Source organism: Heterocephalus glaber, unplaced genomic scaffold (assembly GCF_053883595.1).
Source record: "Heterocephalus glaber isolate CG9 unplaced genomic scaffold, H.glaber_assembly_v1.0 deba00000809, whole genome shotgun sequence".
In the NCBI taxonomy this organism is placed as follows: Eukaryota; Metazoa; Chordata; class Mammalia; order Rodentia; family Bathyergidae; genus Heterocephalus; species Heterocephalus glaber.
The window spans coordinates 5,243,134-5,255,868 of NW_028258163.1; the positions used below are offsets into that span (position 1 = coordinate 5,243,134).

Sequence of the window (12,735 nt, forward strand, 5' to 3'; positions counted from 1 at the left end):
TGAGTGCTGGTGCTTGATGGGCATGTCAGAGGCCATACCAGCCACAGAGAACCCCATCTCCTTTTGTCAATGAAGCTTAGGAGTGGCAAGAATAGGCACAGAGGAGGCTTCTGGGCCCCCATACCACCACTCCCAGCACAGAGGAGGAGGTTTCTGGGCTGCCGTACCACTGCTCCCAGCGTAGAGGAGGTGACTTGCATGGGTGCCAGCAGTCCCCCCCCCCATCAAAATGAGAAGACACGTAAACATGTCTCAAAACCAGACTTCCAGATCACCTACAGCAATCCCAAAGGGAAATGAGATGGAACACTCTGATACTCAACCACCTGGACTCCCTGAATTGGCAACAAAAGAGGATCTGGAAAAAATGAAATCAGAAATAATTTCTCAGATAACAGCAGAGATTGTGCTCACAGTGCAAGACATGGTTAATAAATCTAGAGAGGAGCTCAGGAACATGATTGAACCCCAACATAGGAAACAAATGGAATCCATAAAATAGATGCAAACAGATTTCCGGGAGATTAAAAACTCCACTGAAAGTCTACGCAGCAGAATGAGCCAATGTGAGGACAGAATTTCAGATATAGAAGATAAGATTGCAGTTAGTGACCAGGAAAAGAAAAATATTTTTAAAATTGTAAGGGACCATGACACATCAATCCAGCAGCTGCTATACAATGGAAAGAAGAATAACATAAGACTGATTGGAGTCAATGAAGAAAGAGGAGAGAGTGCAGATGACATAAAAAAACTATTCACAGAAGTGATGGCAGAAAACTTCCCAAGCAGGGGAAAAGAACTTGACAAACAGATGTGAGCATATAGGACTCCAGCTAGCCTTGATCAAAAAAAAAAACAAAAAAAAAAACTACACCTAGGCATATAATTGTTAAGATTCCAGAAACCCAACAGAAGAACAAAGTTCTACAAGCAGTTAGGGAAAAGAAACAAATCACATACAAAGGAAAGCCCATCAGAATCACAGCAGACTTCTCAATGCAAACTCTCAAGACAAGAAAAAGGTTGGAGTGATGTGTTTCAAGCCCTAAAGGAAAACAACCTCCAACCCAGATTGATGTACCCTGCAAAACTATCTTTCAAAATTGATGGAGAAATAAGATACTTTCATGACAAAGAGCACCTTAGGAACTTCGTGAATACCAAACCACCACTCCAAAGAATTTTACACAATATCCTAGGAACAGATATTGAGGACCACAACCCCAGGAAGCAAAGCAGAATGAACCCATCTGGCATGACTCTGTAATAGCACATCTCCAGCATCTCAGGTCTAGACCACGATTATCCCCATGTTCAAATTATACTAGTTTTTAAAAACCATGAGATACTTCAAGAAAGTTTGAATTTTCTGTCAGCACTTGCTTTATACCCCCTGTCAAGTGGGTGTTGGCAATGCCTTTGCTTGTGGAATTCCTGAAGTCTAGAAGCTGCCAGAATATTTCCTTTGCTTTTTCCTTCTTCCTTTTCCCTACCAGTTTTTGAGAGGGGCCTGTGAGTGTGTTTTTTGTACAACAGTCATCCTGGGTGGATGTGAGGTTTTAAAAGGCTCCTTTCTTTGCAGGTAGGTTGGCAGACAGAATATGGCTGGCAAAAGAGATAATTTCAGATGCTCAGCCTGAGGCAAGAAGGCCCAATTTGAATTGCTTATTCATTCTTCCTTCCAGGGCTGCTGTCTCCACATTCTGCTCAGCACTAAGTGTGTTGGGAGGATTTTACTTTCTTCTTCTTGAAAAGTTTCTTTGTGAAAAGGCAAAATCAAGAAATTTATTTTTTCTTCTTTTATCTTTTATTTTTTTTCTTTGACTGAGAGTAGATTCAGAACTCAAAGCTCTTTGATGTTCATGGGCTTGGCATCTGTCCTCAGGACCTGCTTGTCCTATCTGTTTCTGTATTTACACTACTAGGGACACTTTGGCTTCTATCTTCCAAACATGTGATGCTTTCAGCTCACACTTGGCCGTTGGCCCCTGGAGGGCTCAAATGCTGAGAGGCAGGAATAAGGGGTGAGCTGGGGAGCTGAAAGGGAGCTGTTTCTTTGGGCCAAGTATCTTTCTGGACATTATGTACTACTTTCTTTTGCTCTTTTCCCTTCTCCCTGGCTAAGTAGGCATCATGAACATCACTGGAGGATCTACATGATTATATGATACAGTATTGTATCCTGACTGCATGACACGTTGTACCCTGTAAGTTGGAGAAGTCATATTTTCTTCAGATCTCCTAGTTTAGAGAATGGAGTGAGGGGAGAGAATTGTAGAAAATATCTGTAGGTTATCATTCATTCATTCATTCACTCATTCATTTATTTATTCATTCATTCTACATTTACTGAGCACACACAGCTGGGCAGCCACTGAAGATTCAGAGTGAAAGCATGATTTCATTGGTAGGATGATGTAGCAGACTACGGTCTAAGCAAAAGCTTTAGATTTTGGAGTTAGAAGATTTTGTGTCAAGTCTTGGCTCTAATACCTATTGAGCTGGAAAGTCTGTGTGAGTGCAATGTATAGAGGCACAGTGGATGGACTGATGAGTTTGACTTGGGGGTAGTTGAGGAAAGCCTCAGTGGAGTGAGTTAAATTTCAGTTGGCTTTCAGAGAATGATCAAGAGTTTGTCATGTGCACGGCATGAGCTGGAGATGCACTCTGGGTAAATTAAGTAGCAATAGGAAAATCATATATATAAAAATGTGCAGTGTATTCAGTGAGCACATCCAGTGTGGGGAGAAACTGTTGAAGATACTGTTGGAAAGCTGGGCTGGTGTCAGAGTGAGAAGGCCTTTGCAAGGATCCTTTGCAAGGGAGTATGCTGCAGGGGCACTCTCACTTCAGTCTTTAATGAAATGAGTCAAAGGTAAAGTTTGTATTTATGAGCTCCTGGAGCAGCTCTGAGGTGAATTTGATGGACTAGGCCCAGAGTAGAGGAGGAAGATGGAAAGTCCTTTCTAAGTCCTGGCAAGAGATAAGGTATGGCTATGTTTCCTGTCTACTTTCCCAGAGCATGGATTTAGTGAGCTTGTATGGATGGATGTTGGGGAGCTGTCCTAGACAGTGGCTGATAACTGGTTGCTTATCTGGCTGTGCCATGCTGACTGAGAAGTTCTAGGGGAGCAGGGTGGAGAGAAGTTTTGGGGCCAGGTTTCAAAGACCTTAGTGGTGAAGTCCCAGCTGGTTTCTGAGTGTCAGCATGGCAGCTCCTGGAGGGCAGTTCCCTGAAAGAGATAGGATGATAGAGCACTCAGTTTTCTCTGTGTGAGTCTTTGATCCTCTTGGAAGTTAAGAGGATGCTCTCTCTGCCACAGACAGAATGTTAATCCTCCAGGATGGATATGTGCTTTCGTCATTATACTCCTTGGGGATCCATTCTTGGCAAAAGCCGAAGTCACACTTGGCTGGAAGCTGCTGTTGCCTTTGTTGTACACAGCGCGTAATCTAGGTCCTCTAGAAAGCTGAAGAATGAATAATGATAACTACAGTGCCAGTCAGGACTAATTGATGGAGTAATAATATTATGCTATGCAAAGTTAAGTGAAAGTACATTTGGCCTAGTGATGGTGATATGGTGATGAAGTGGCCATTTATTGTATGGTTATGTGGAGGTCAAATAGGGTCACCAGGAAGAGTGAAAAGTTCTGTTTTGGTAACTAGACTAGCAAAAGAATACAGCAAATATGGCTTCCTGAAAAATTATGACTTTACTTATGTGAGGAAAGGGCTTTAGTGGGAACAATACTGGACCACTATCAGGACATATTTCTGTCCTATGTTTGTTATTGACTTGTTGAATGAGTCACTCTATCTTTTGGGCCTGAGATATTCCATCTGCTGTTTAAGGAGAATAGTGCCTAATCCTTCTCTATGGACAGAAGTACAGGAAGTATTATTCTAGTGATTTCAATGGTAAGGATTAAACATACTATTAAAAATAGACATTCATGCCAATCCAGCCAGTGAGAGCACTAACTTCTGTAAGTCAAATAATCTTGATCTGTGGAGTGGGATTAATACAGTACCCACCTTCCTGGGTCTCTATGAAGACAGTTTGTAATGAGATATGTAAAGTGACCAGCACAGCACATGACATGTGTGTATCTTATCTAAACATCTCTATCTCTGTCTATGTATGAGTTGGAAGTTTTTTCTTTGACTCCATTCACATGCTCTTTCCACTGAGCCCAGCTGCAATCTATATGGGTTGACAATTGCATAACTATAGATCTACTCTGACACTGACTTACTCTCTTTGAACTGCAAGTAGAACCATTTAGGAATGTCATGGGCTCAGTAGAAAGCTATGATAATTACAGTGGAAACCATTTGGAGCTCATGTATCCTATAATCCCCAATTAACTATATCTTCCAGTATGATTTGTATGTCTTCCTATATAAATTACTGTTATGGGTAGCTAGGTATGTCTGCAATTACTGCCCTTTGGACTTAAATATAAAGGAATACATTCTATTCATATTCTCTCTCTCTCTCTCTCTCTCTCTCTCTCTCTCTCTCTCTCTTGCTCTCACTCTCTTTCCCAGGATCTCACTATGCAGTTCAGGCTAGCATTGAAGTCACTATGTATCCTAGACTGATCTCAAACTCGAGGTGATCTTCCTGCCTCAGCTTCCCTAGTGCTGGGACTACAGGTGAGTACCACCATCCCCTGCCCAAAGGCCTAAATTCTATAGATAGGCTCTGAAAACTACCTTTACACTTCAGGGCCTACACTCTCCCTACTCAGAGCCTGCCATTTAACAGCTCCTACTGCCTGCAGGTTAAAGTCCAATGTTTTTAGCATGGCATATAAAGCCATGCACGGGCAGGTTCCAGCCTTCCCACCTCCATCAGCCATCCTCAGTTTGCAGACACAATATTCCAGCCAAAATAGTTTACATGCAGTTTACCAAATGGGCCAGGCAATTTCAGTCTCCACAGAGGCATGGAATATTCTCCCACTCTCCTTGCCAGTCCATCTCAAACATCACCACCTCAGGGAGACATCACCACCTCAGGGAGGCCTCCCCTGCCTCCCCCACACTCCAAAGTCTGAACGATAACTCCTTCCTTTAAGGACTCACTGGAGCTTGTACGCAGGCAGTTCCCTGTAGCAATGACCTCACTGATGTTAATGGTTCACATGTTCATGTATTTATCTCTGTGAGCTACTGGAGGACAGAGAACACGTCTGTAGAAATTGACTATGTCTCATCTGATTGTCCTTTCAGAATTGTCATGAAAATAAAAAAAAATTGCTTTGTATCTTACTATATTATGTATGTTCTGCCTTTTCTTTTGGCACCAGGTAACTCGGAGCAAAATTTTACTGTAAGGTACAGGAATTGATGCTATGTGTCACTACATTTTTCTTTTGGCCTTTACTTCCCATTTTGTTTGAATTTTACCTTACTTTTTAATCTATGAATATTTCCTACTTTTATAATATATATTCATTTGAGGAATGACTTGGAGGTTACATTAAAAATACCATTTGAGTGTTCAAGTTTTCTCTGACTTGGAAAATTGAGTTATATTTTTCAAGGTGTGGGGCATCTAGAACTCTTCCCTGGTTTTATTCCTTCCCTTCCCTTCCCTCCGCCCCCCCGCCCTCCCCAGTCAGTGTTATTGAGATACAGTTTACATAACATATGGCTTATGTGTTCAAAATGTATAATTCAATGATTTTTACAATATGCACAGAATCATGTAACAATTGCCATAATCTAATTTTGAACATTTCCATCTCCCAAAAAGGAACTGTGTATGTACCCGTAGCCAGTCATTCTCCATCCCACCCCTCCGATCCTCCTCTTCGGGCCCAAAGAACCATTAACCTGCTTTCTGCCTCTGTAGATTTGCCTAGTCTGGATGTTTCATATTTATGGAAGCATTTACTATGTGGATTTTTGTTCATGTCTTCTTTCACTGAAAATAATGTTTTCAGAGATCATGTATTTTGAAAATAGTGTTTCCAAGGTTTGGATATTTTGAGGACTGAGATTTAGAGGATTGTGTTGTAGCACTGTAGCATGTATCAGTGCTGTATTCCTTTGTTATATCCATACAACAGAATATGTTTATGCATATTCTGTTGTCACTATTGTTTATGCATTCTTATGCATAATTATGCAAGTCTTATACAATATTGTGAATATTGTTTATGCATTCTTCAGTTGAATGAAATATAGGCTATTTCTGCTTTTGATCTATTTTGAATAATGCTACCATGAATAATTTTGTATATAAAATTTATTAGTGTGCATGTTTTTATTTCTCTTGGGTAAATGTTTAGGAATGAGTTACTGGGTTATATGGTAATTGTCTGTTTAACATTATGACGATCTTCCAAAATGTTTCTGAACTAGTTGTGTTGTATATGATTTGCATCAGCAATGTATGAATATCCCTATTGTCTATTTTTAAAAAAAATTATAACCATTCTATTGGGGGTGAAGTAGTATCTCTTTGTAGTTTTGAATTGTATGTTCATAATGATTGGTGGTATTGAGCATTCTTTTCATGTGCTTATTGGTTATTCATATAACTTCCTGGGGTATTTCTATTCAAATCATTTATCCATTAAAATTATTGGGCTAATTGGCTTTTTTTCTTACTAAGTTGTTAAAGTTTTATATGCATTTTGGATACCAGTCCCTTATTAGATTTTTATTTTCAATATTTTTCTTCCAGTCTGTAGGTTGTCTTTTTACTTTCTTGATAATATCCTTTAAAGCATAATAATTTCAAATTTTGATGAAGTCTAACATATCCAACTTCTTTTTATAAATTTTTTTTTTCTCTAAGTGGCAATTCTCTAAGATTGTGAATATTAAATTAGTTTCTTCCATAAGAATTCTCTAGGTGTAGCTCTGGCATGTAGATGTATGATCCACTTTGAGTTAATTCATGTGCATCATTTAGACTAAAAGTACAAATTTATTCTTTTGCATATAGATATCCAGTGATCCAGAACCATTTGTTAAAAATGATTATTTTTGCATTGAATTGTTTTAACCTTTTTGTTGAAAACCAATTGAACATAATGTGAATGTCTCAATTCTATTTCATTGGTTTATATGTGTTTTTATGCCAATACCACACTGATTACTGTAGCTTTCTAGTAAGTTTGAAATTGGGATATGTGGGTGTTTCAACTTTGTATCCTTTTATAAGATTGTTATACCTCTTCTGGATCCCTTGTGTGTCTATGTAAATTTTAGAAATATCTTGTAAATTTATCTTAAAAAGTAGAATTTTTGATAAGTATTACATTAAATCTGTACATTGATTTGGGAATTATTACGATCTTAACACTGTTAAATCTTCCAGTCTTTGAGCATAGGACAGTTTTCTGCTTAATGTCTTTCAACAGTGTTTTGTAGTTTTCAGTATACAAATTCTATTTGAGAATACTTTTATGTAAAAGTAGTAGTGAAAGCACTGAATATGGCAAGATGTGATCCAGATTTAAAAAGAAATTTACTTCAGTAGTACATGTGCGCAACACATGAAGTTTACATTCATTATAGGGAGTAGGTAAGTGTATATAACATGTCTTAATGCCTTTTCTTTTCCCTTCCCCTCCCCACCCGTTTCACTCCCTCTGTCTCTAGATCTCCTTTCCCCATTTTTGAGGCAGGTGGCAGAACCACTGAGCTAAATCCCCAGCCACATGTCCTGTCCCCATTTTCATTATTATTGTTATTATTTTTAGTTCATGTTTGTGATATATAATGTTTATATTCATCACGGGTATTTGGTATATATACATGACACATCTTAACTCTTTTTACTTTCCCTTCTTAACCCTAGCTCCCCTTGCTTTCAGTTTCTTGCATTTCTTCTCATTTGCAAAAGATCTATGTCCCTGTATCTTTTTATCGATTATTTTGTTCTTTATTTTTAATACATTTCTAACTACTGGATGTATATAGTCAGTACAATCCTTTGTTATCTTTGAGCCATAGCTTCATCTGTGCAAAAGAGAGAGGTTCAAGGAGATGACATTCTTGCTTTAGTGTTTACAGGGGTATGAATACCATATTGGACCTGAGGAATAGGGAAAAGAATTCAATATATGCGAAGTGCATAGAGGATGGAGAGGGTGAGGCTGGACTGAGAATATGTGCTGTTTTCATTTGTAAGCCTCATCAAGAACCGGAGAGAAAGGTTAGGGATAGGGGTGGTCTCTGAGCTAAGGACCATTTGTTTTAAGGGGATTCCTGGGCTCCCCATCTCTGTCTCCTAGGCAGCACTGCCCTGGCTCTGTAGTGGGGATCTTGCTGCTGTACCCAGAAAGAATAGGATTTTTTCAATGGAAACATGTCACAAATACCAAGCTGATTATCTAAACCAGGTCTCTCATTTTACAAATTAAAAAAAAAATGCTGAGAATAGTTAAGTGGCTAGCCTCAAGTCTCACAGGTAGCTAGTAACAGAGCTGAGGTTAGAATCCAGGCCGCCTAATTCCCTGGTCAGTGACTGTCCTCTTCCTCCACATCATCTTGCTTCTTTACTTTCACATCTGGTGTCTTGCAGATCCTCAGCACAGCCGAGAAATGTACCTGGAAGTGCAAAAGGAGATCATAAACAAAAGCCATGTTTTGGAAAGCCCTAAAGAACAAACATTTGTATAACTGCATAGTTGAAATGATGAAAAAGGCAGTGAACTTCCTCATTAGAGAATCTTGTTATAGGATTTTTAAAAACTCTTAATCGTCCCCTTTAAAAGACATTATTGTTGTCATGGAAGCATAAATTACGATAAGCTAGCTGTAAACTAGTGTCAGCACATGGGAAGAGCTTTCATGATGAGAAATCTTTGCAAAAATGCCAAGAGAATTCATTACCATTATTCCATCATCTGTTAGCATTGGGACTCAGCTAGTAAACTATTAATCCCTTCTGGGCTATTGATTTGGGCCAGGTATTGTTGTTCTGATCATGAGAAAAAATAGTCCCACTGTGCTCTACACTTTCAGACCACATCCAGAATATTGTCCTGCGCCATGGGGATTGCATAAGAGAGATATTGACCACCTAGTACCGAGAGAGTGCCAAGGAACAAGAAGCTGACATGTCAGCAAACTGCACACTGGGTCTTTGGTGAGAAAGCAATGTGTGTGTTCACATAGTGCAAATGAGTAGCAAGGCAAGGAGAAGAAAAGTCAGGAGAATAGTAAATGAAGCTTTCAGAGAGGGAGATTGGACTCATCCTAAGAAAAACATAACTCATGGTGCCTCAGCATGTTTAGCATAGAAGGTTTTACACAGGGATAGATGACCACTGGTCACAGATAGCAGAGGGAGATTTCCTGGGCTGGAAAGTGGAGACTGGGACTCTGCCACCTTTATTTTCTCTGCTAACCATGAGAGATTATGACTTTAACTGAGCAGGGATTTCTAAGACAAGGTCAGAAACTCTAGTCCTTAAGAGTAAGGAGAAACAGGGAAATGCTACAGTGGTGGTTAGGGAGGATGGCAGGAGATCACCAAGAGGAAAGTGTCTTGAGGTCTTAGTTACTTGGATTGTTCTATGTGGAGTTTTACTCCTGTCCTTGGTTTATAGGTTAATTCCTACATATCTGGTTTATCTATTTTTTTTCCCACCAAAAGGAGAGAAAATGCAATTGAGTTCAACACACAAAGCATATTTTGAAAGTAATTTACTGCTGCTGGCCTGATAAATCATTGTTTTGCCCTCTTATTAAATACATTCCATGTTTTAAATGCTAAGAGCATTTCTGATCAGTGCCTGACCACTCTGTAAGCCTCTATCAAGGACATGGTACATGCCTACGAAGATGTGTGAGTCAGTGCTCACTGGAGAAATAGATTTAATGTAAGATATATAAACATATAAGGATTTACACGGTAGGCTTACAATGGCTGCCCACGCTCAGGTGTGGAAGAGTGCAAAGGGGCTGTCGGTGTGCTGGGTGTCTGAAGGATCCAGTGAGTGGTCAGAGGCCTGCAGCTCATTGTAGTATATTATATAAGTCTGTGTCAGGAGGTCGAAGGGTCTGCTATGGACAGCAGAAGGGTCTGTGCTGGAGGCTGAAGGGTCGGTGCTGGAAGCCAAGAGATGATGTCCAAGTTGAAGGTGAGGACTGGAGCTCCTCCAAAGAAACAGAAGTGAGCCTTCCTTCATTTCCCTTTTATTCCATTCAGGCTAGAAGCCTATTGGTTGGTACCACTCACACCTGGAATGGGTGTTCTGTCTTCAGTAAATCCCTTCAACCACACCCAGAACTATGCTGATCCAATTAGTTGGACATTTCTTACTCAAGTTGACACCATCAGTTAACTGTCACAGAAGACTTGGTCAATCAAAAACCCACAGGGTGGAAGTGAAGGGACTGACTCTGTTTGCAGGGCAGGATGTTATAGCCTCCTCAAATTTCTCTCCGAGCTGGTAGACTCCAAATAGATGGAGGCTTCAAGAACAGTTTACTAAGCATCAAAGACTGTTTAAGAAAAGAAATTTGCAAACAAAGAGCACTGAGGAGTTATTTGGGGCCAGTTTGCATCTTGTAACTGTGGCACCTGTTGGTGGTGATCCAGTAGGAGCTTTGATCAGATTGTTATTTTCACACTGATCTGACAACTGCAAATTTCCATGATTACGCTGGAGAAAGACTCCACTTTTCTGCCTGAACGTTTCCCTACCCATACCTTTGAAACAAACAGGGCCTGGCAGGTTTTTCCCAGGGCTTGGCCCCAGCAGACACTGCTCAGGAACTGAGGCCCCAAGCAGTGCCAGCTGACTGGTGAGAAGAGGCAGGGCAGCTTCCCAGGCTTCAGAGGAAGCCTCAGGCGTGGCTGAGAGCAAGTGGGTGAGCGGGCTGGGGAGTGGGTGTGTGCTGTGGGTGGGAAGGCCAGGAGGCAGCACGTGCCCCAGCACAGCCAGCTCTGGCATCTCTTCGGTGACATCTCGGCACCTCAACAAATACATTGGAGAGACGACGAAAGGGGTCAGGGAGACCAGGCTACAAAGGAGCCAGAGTTTCTTAAGTCTTTGACTTTAGAAAGTAATTGGGAAAATTCTGGAATACACCTTTATGGCAAAACCATGAAGGTTAAGAACACAGGCTTCGGCTGGAGACCCAGTTGAACATCTAACCTCTGTGATCCTCTGGTCCTTAGGTTCAGCTATAACAAGGGCATGATACCTCCTGCTTCACCAGTTTGTGATGTTTATTGAACGACACTAATTTTGTTCATTGCCCAGCTAACTCCTTTGATTCTTTTAGGTCTCTGATATTATTATTTTCTCAGAAGGAATTTTTCTGCATACTCTATAAAATAGACTCCGTTTTTCCCATCCATAACTTCCTAGTACTTCGCTCCGTTTTAGTTTTCTTTATCGCATTGTTCTACTTCTTTCTATTTTTTTTTTAACTGCCTCCTTTTCCACAACATCTTTTCTCTTGTTCTCTGCTGTATCCTTATCTCCTTGGGAACTCCTGGCACATAGCTGCTCAATAAATGTATTGAATATCTAAGTGGATGAATGAAATGAATGGTTGTAAAATGCTCTGCACACAATGAGTACTTGATGAATGAAATTTTTGTTACCAGGTTTGCATGGAGAGGGCATTGGGTGGAGAGCTAATAACCCTTAAATGATCTCTTTCTTTCTAGAGGGGCTATGTCATTCTGCTCCTAGTTGGGCCAAATGGAATGTGCAGGGCCCGAGGCCTGCTGGTCAGTGTTGTAGGGTCCAGCCAATGGGCTCTGGAGGAAATGCCTTCCCATCCTCAAGCCCTATCATGGGCAGGGAACAGTCCAGATGAGGTCCTGGTGCAATCACAGCAATGGATTTAAAACTATAGCAGTTGGGATTTTGGGTCAATTCCCTTCTCTGTAAAAGGGGGACACATTGAAAGACAGGCAAGACACATTCTCGTGCCTTTCACACTCCAGAGAGCTGGGAGAGGCATAAGTTAGCCACTCAAGCTGGTTGTTTTGCCATGAAGTTCCTGGCTGCCAAGCCGGAGAGCTGGCACAAGCCTCCTACCCACGACAATGCAAATTAGATGTGAAAATTGAGGGAGGAGTAGCACTCCTTCTCCCAGCAGCTACCCCAGCCACTGTGGTTCTCTCTTATTTCCTGACCCAGTGTCTTAGTTACTTTTTTCATTGCTGAGACAAAATACTTGACATACAAAGTTAAGGAGGAAAGGTTATTTCAGCTCACAATTTGTAGAGGTTTTAGTCCATAGTCAGATGGCACCAAGGCAGAGTGGCATGGCAGAGGAGAAACGGTTCATGGCAAGGGCGAGTAGGAGGGAGCAAGCAGCAGGTAGCAGCAGCAAGCCTCCCTTTCTCTTTTTCAGGTGGTGCCACCCACACTCAGGGTAGGCCTTCCCACTATCCACATCCAGAACTATGATAAACCAATTGGACTAATTTAGTGATCACACCCTTAATCCATATTCCAACACCCTAGATCTAGCCACCTCTGAAAAGCCCTACCTCTGAGTGCTTGAGGCTTTGTGGGAACATCTAGATACAAGCCATAACACCCAGGAATATACGACAAAACAAAACACTACTGTCTGGGATAAAAACAATGGCTTACCTCACCTAAGGTTCTCCTCTATCCACCTTTCCCGGGACACAGCTTGTACTAGTAGGGCTGGGTCAGTATCAGCCCTAATAGTTACAGCCTCAAGGGACCAGAGCTACTCCTCATTCTCTGAGTTCCATCGTGGTAC

At 41.0% G+C, this 12,735-nt stretch overlaps 1 long non-coding RNA gene across 5 annotated transcripts in view; it reads left to right on the plus strand.

The window, feature by feature from the left end:
• Positions 1-12,735, plus strand: part of LOC110345201 (uncharacterized) — a 332,723-nt gene that overhangs the window by 83,170 nt on the left and 236,818 nt on the right. For all 5 annotated transcript variants that reach the window (XR_015449796.1, XR_015449800.1, XR_015449798.1 and 2 more), the window contains one exon: positions 4,558-4,665. This is a non-coding gene — a long non-coding RNA (uncharacterized LOC110345201). The remainder of the gene's footprint in view (positions 1-4,557; positions 4,666-12,735) is intronic.